The sequence below is a fragment of the Silene latifolia genome, chromosome 11, assembly GCF_048544455.1.
Source record: "Silene latifolia isolate original U9 population chromosome 11, ASM4854445v1, whole genome shotgun sequence".
Classification (NCBI taxonomy): domain Eukaryota; kingdom Viridiplantae; phylum Streptophyta; class Magnoliopsida; order Caryophyllales; family Caryophyllaceae; genus Silene; species Silene latifolia.
The window spans coordinates 169,197,088-169,203,804 of NC_133536.1; positions in this window are offsets into that span (position 1 = coordinate 169,197,088).

A 6,717-nucleotide genomic window follows, 5' to 3' on the forward strand; every position below is an offset into this window, starting at 1 on the left:
AGTCTTACCTGATTGACCCACGGATTCTCCTGAACCTACCTGAGCCGGTCACCGTCCCTGAGGGGCAGCAGGCACCTCCCCCACCTAGGGAGCGTCGTGGCGTTAGACAGCCTAGGGTAGACCCGGTTGTGTCCGATCCCTCTCACTCTGCCCCCGACTCCTACTCTTACCATCCTTATCAGTATTCGCCGTACCCTACGGTGCATGACCCTAGGATGCAGCCTCATGAGCTGGCTGAGCGGATCTCTTCTACTTTGGTGCTCCGCAACCTTCATGAGATGACCCTTAATCAGGGCATCGGGACTGATTTGGCACAGCCTGTATGGTGGAGAGGACCAGGAGTGGATACGGGAGTGTTCCACAGTTATGGGGTGGACCCGAGTTTCTGGAGACCTCCGGAGGAGACCGAGTTTGGATACCTCGCGGGACCGTGGGGAGCCAACTCCGGCGGTCAGTTAGGAGGGGACTACTCAGCAGCGGCGGGCTTTCCTGGAGCAGGGAGTTCAGGTGCAGGTACCTCTGGCGCAGGAGGAGATGATAGCATGGAGGAGGGTCCTCATCATTGATTTTATGTTGTTAGACTAATTGCCTTGATTTCGTTTATGTCGGATTTACTTGGTTGTGATGGATTTACTTTGTTGGTTGGATTATTATTTTTTCCCTTTGGATATTGTTGTCGGTTTTGGGCATTTGATGTTGGATGATTGTATTTGGCCTTAAGGCCGTTACTTGGTTAATGTATGGAGACGTGTTTCATGTAGGAATTTGTATGGATTCAATTATCGTGAGGAATTGTTGCAGGTTGCTAGTGATAGCTAAGTAATATTGCTGGTTGGATTATTGACATAACGCTCTTTGCAGACATCACTCGGGCGAATATATAGTACCACTCGACCGAGTAGAGCTTACTCGGCCGAGTATTCATATACTCGACCGAGTAGAGCTTACTCGACCGAGTAAGTCTTCATACTCGGCCGATTATTGTCGATTCAGGGGTTATTGGATATTTGTTGTGAGAATTTCATAATTACGTGGTAATGGTATGATAAAGCTTGCTAGGTACTTGTTTTACTATGTTATACTAGATGACGTCCCACAGATGGATCCTTATGGCCTCATGGATTTCTGATTTTTGGCATCGACTATAAATTTATGAATGTTTTGCTATAAAAACAGGTTGGTGAATTGGGGGGGGGGGGGATACCTTAGATATTTAAATTATAAGAAGGTAATAGTTTAGTAAGATCACGTGCTTACTGTAAGAAGTTTTACATGTATGTATATGTTTGATTACAATGATAATTGTTTCAATGAGGTTACGTATAGACCTGTTCCTTTTCAATTATTCTATATGTTAGTGGTCGCTATACGAGTATATATATATATATATGTTGGTTGCTGAAGTATTTGGTTTTATAAGTCACAAAAGTGTAATGTCGTAAAACAGGTTGGGCTACAGGAGTCTATAAGTAATGTCACCGTCAGGTGGTAGAGTAATGTCACCGTCAGGTGGTACGTTCTAGCGTTGGGTTTGGGAAATGAGTAGTGGTGAACTTCGAGGACGAAGTTCCTTTAAGAGGGGAAGAGTAATGTCGCGAAATTAAGTATTCAGTTATGTAAAATATGTGTTTTAGGTAAAATATGTGTTTAATTATATTAACATTCGGAATTTATATACGTTGGAATCACATGTAGGTAGTTATTGTTCGGAATTTATATTAAATATTAATGCTTCCTTGAAGCCGTAACTATGTTGTATTCGGGTAATACGTAGATTATGCTATGCACGGATGTCTTAACCCAATATTATGACATATTTGGGAATGTGGTGATTGTGTACTGGATTACAATTGTGTTTCTTTAAGCCGCATCTATGTTGCATTCAATTAATATGAAAATTATATGGTGCATGGGTGTCAAATAATATAAAGATTCGAGTCAAATGATGATAATTGGTATGCGTGTCCGGAATGTGGTGATTGTGTACTTATATATATCGCGTGTTTGGAATGTGGTGATGGTATACTTAGTTACTCTTTATACTTTGAGTGTTGCTCTACAATGGTGTATCGCTTTGTGTTTGTATACTTAATATAAGTGTACGGAACGTGGTAGTTTACATTTGTGTATGGTTTCTTTACGTTGTGTAAAGTGTCGCAATTGCATACTTATGTAAGTATATGAGTGAATACTGTTTTGAGAATGGGTTATTGTTGGAAAGGTAGCCGTGATAAGCGATTGTTGTTGAGTAAGATGGTTGACGGTAATGTATTGATAGTGTGAAATTGTGTACCTTTATGAAGGTGGTTAGGGCTTTTGCGGGAGTGTCGTGCGGGCTGAACTTCGGGGACGAAGTTCTTTTAAGGGGGGAAGATTGTAACAACCAGGATCTTTAGGAGCGTTGTTGACCGATCTTGTTGACCAAACCGACCTTAGGGAGGAATGGGTGGAATGGGTGTAGGATCAGACTTGTATTAGGAGATGTATGGGGTTGTTACTCGACCTAGCAGAGACCACTCGGCCGAGTATCACCAATACTCGACCGAGTGGAGCCTACTCGGCCGAGTGTTACTGTACTCGACCGAGTACGGCTGCTGTCGACGCGTTATTATAAATGCGCGTTCGCGAGATTCATTTCTATTTTCTCATTTCCTCGACAGTTTCTCCTTCTCTAACCCTAAATCATCTCCCTCCTCTATCACTCCATAGTTTCATACCTTGAAGAAGTTAGCCTAAACCCCCACCATGGGAATGCCGGGATTCGCATAGCAAGGATGACGTAGGTGGTGGTTGTCTAGGTGGTCATCTCTTGTGTAAGATTAGGTAAGACTCTGCCTTGTGCCCTTTCGGTTGATTCTTTGAGTATAGTCGTGTAATAGGACATGGTTATTATTGTTAGGATGCTTAAGGGAGTCGTGCTTGGCTATAAATGGAGTGCTTTCATGCGTTGCTATGAGGTAGGGTTTCCTACTCGCCATTAATTGATTTGAGATTTTGATTGTATTGTGATTCATTGCATACGCTGATCATCGGAGTATAGTGGTAGTGGTAATGATGGTGTTGTCGTGTAACGGCTGTGCTGCCGTGGATGGGAGTGTGGTGGAGTCACTTGCGGGAGTGACTTCACACCCTAGTTCGCCCTCCGTGGAACCCGCCACGGGAGGGGATGTGCACATTAAGGGACAGGGACTGTTAGTCGCTCGTTGAGGAGCTGGACTAGGTGGGGATGGGCTGCGGTCACCCATCGGCGGCGAGATTACCTGTTGCGATGGGTAATCTGGCAGGGCTACACACTTCGTGTGCAGTCGGTGTTTGTACGAGGTGGTGAGTTGGGTTAGTGGATGATCAGCTATCTACTTTATTGTCTTATCTTATACTTGATTAGTCAGTACTGACCCCGTGTTGTTTTGTGGTATCTGCGGTGATCCATTCGGGGATGGTGAGCAGTTGGCTTAGCAGGTATTGTAGGTTACTGCTGCTGGGATTGGAGGGATCGAGTCGTCACGCGGTTGGTCTAGAGATGTAGAATCACAAGTGTTGTAACTGTACTGTTCTTAGAGTCTTGTATAAGATGGTATTGTAACAGATATTCTAATAATGTAACATTGTTCTTATTTTGTCTAATTTGATCTACCTCCTCGGGAAACCGAGATGGTGACACCGCCATACACTGGAATGGTCCTTGGTAAGGCGTTCTGGTGTGCGGGGGTGTTACAACCATAGCTTCAGACTGCCACCGCATGTGCTCTCCCCCCACTGACAATCCCTATTAAATCTATCTCATTAAACACCCGCAACAAAGTATCCAAAATCCACCAAACCCAAATCCAAATTCAAAACAGCCATCTAAATCTCACCACCATTAACATAAACAACAGTGCCAGACAAATGGAAAAATGATGATGAATATAGGAATAATGGTGAAGATTAATAAATTTGAATTGGTTATAAAATAAGAAGAAAACAGTGATGATTATTGAGGAAGTATAACACTAGTGCTATAAACACAAGACAAGTGAGAGGATGAGGTTGAGAGCACCAACAAACAATTGTAATTTGTAGGAAATATGATATTTTTTTAAGATGGGGAAGGGGATCTCGGTGCTGGTGGAGGGCTTTTTTTTTACTAGGGGTGGTGGTTAGGTTTTAGGGGCTCGACGGGATGTGGTGCACCAAGAGCCGTAGTTGGAGGGAGGAGGTGTATGGCAGCGGCGCCGGCAAGAGCGCAACTGCAGAGGCAGTTCGACACCAGTGGTGGTGTTGGCGGGGGAGGAGGTGAGTTGTTGTGAAGGTGGTGGATGAGTTGTGATGCGGGTGTTAATGAGGTGATATGGTGGGGATGGGTTAATGAGTTTGGAAAAAGGTGGTGATGGGTAATTATTATGGGTAAAATGGTCAATTCATATAATTTGGTATTGAGTATGAAAGAAATGAGGATTTTAGGTATAGGTTTTGAAATAAAATTATTTTAGGTATAAAATTTGAAAAAACGTATTATATTAGGTATAAGTTATCAATTTACCATTTACTTTATTTTAATTACAAATGTATAATAGGAAATTATGTAATTTGTTATGTAATTTATTTATTTATTCCGGAGTTCCTTGAAGACGGTGTCACAAAAGATGGCGATACATAAAGACGGTATTACCTCGAGATGCGTGCCACAACCGAAGTTCAAGGGACCAATGGAGTTGGTTTCCAAATGTGTAATAGTTAATTAGATTTTCTATTTTAGGAAGGCCATACTAGGATTTATTTTTATGCTTTGCATTTTATTTATATGTTGCATGCATCGCTAAATTGCCATAACTAAAACATGCATTATCATTTTAATCGAGTTTTTCGACCGTGTCAATTACAATTATCGTAGTTCACCGCTTTAGTTCACTTAAAACGTGATAGATAATAAATTGACATGACCTCTCGCTAAAATAAACAATTGAGACTTAGCCTTACCAAATAGTAGAAACCATGAAAACCTATTTCGCGAGGGAGTGCACTCGGCCCTACCGGGGTACAAACCTTGTTACGTAGGGGAAGTGGGTGATAAATGTCTATCCACCGAATTCATGTTGATGAGGGTTTCATCGGCCCTACCGTGCCCAAGTTAACGTGGATTTGGATCATGGACACATTTATTCGAAATTTGGATTGAGCTCAACGGAAGTATTCGCGACCGTAGCCGCATGTGTTCTGGGCTATAGATAAATATTAATGTAATTTTATCGACCAAGAGTTCTAGAAGTAGAATCGATTAAAGCGTTAATCCACCGAGTTATATTGATAAGGGTTTCATCGACCCTACCGTGCCCAAGTTAATATGAATTTGGATCTTGGAATCATTTATCATAGTTGGGTAGAGGTCACTATGTAAATGTTTTATTTGTTATTATATTTACAAGTGTTTATAAAACGATAAATGTTAAGTTTTCCACTATTCCGTTATTATTTTGTTCTATTTCTTTACCACAATTCATATACAATATCATTTCGATTTTTGATTCAAATCTCCATTAAAACATCGTAACTAAAGACAAATATGAATTAGCTTCTAAAATATCATATGAACCATTGCTAAGGATCTCTTGTAAAGAGTATAGATTAAAGTTATTCATTATCAAACAGGTTTTTGATTCTTGACTAACATATCTACTTACAAAGGATTGTTATTCATATACTTAATTGAATTAAGTACCTTGAAGCAATAAATTGTTTTGGTAATTAGATTTGTCAGAATTCGTAATTGACCAAAATAACGCAACCACTTCAATGAAAGTTTTAAGACTAAAACGAACAAATGAAGAGTAATCTTCATGAATTCAAATTTTGCTTCTCAAAGCAAAGACTCATTGAAATGAGTGGGAGCATTCTCTTAAACCGTTAAGATGATGACCAGGTTCAAGAAGTAAAGATTATAATGGAATTGATACAAGGTAATGTTAAAGGTAAAGTTGTTGAGAAGACGATACTAAACCTATCAATCCCGACCGATAAAGTTTCCATTGTCTTAAATGTTAGACACTAGAAAGGAAACTCCCCCAAATTATTGAAGAATCAACCAATTAGTTGTGGGACATCTAATGGGATCTTCTTCTTTAAATGTTTATTTGATTGACATAAATCTTGCTAGAACTACTTCGTCAATATTAGAAACCAGTGGAGGTTTTCATCATTGTACTTGATACATAGAATGATTAGAATATGACGACTAGCAACAATAATGTTGAGAGATAGAGTCATTGAGTACTAAATCTAGTTTTTAGGTTTAGAGTTGTACTTAATTGTGACTATTAAGTGAATAAACTCTAAATAAGAATATGAACTTGTTAAGATACAAAAGAGGTTTCACTTTTGTGAACCTATACACCATGGTTTGATATATGGCTAGCCCATTATCAAGGTGATTATATTCTAAACCAAACTAGAATAATATATCATGAAGATGGTGCAAGACTCAAATTGGTGACCCAAGATTAAACCTTAAATTCTGGAATGATGAACGCAAAAAGTTATCAAGTACTCTTGAAACCATTAGATCTTATGGTAAATGCGTATCTTGTATTCAAAGAAAGATGTCTCGTGCCTTTTGGTTGAACAGGAGATCGAGAATGTAAATCATTGATACAGAATAGGTTGATCATTTACTTTTATCAACGATTTAAGTTGACGCTAATGTGTTCACTTAATAAGGTAAATAGAGAAATCTTTGAAGAA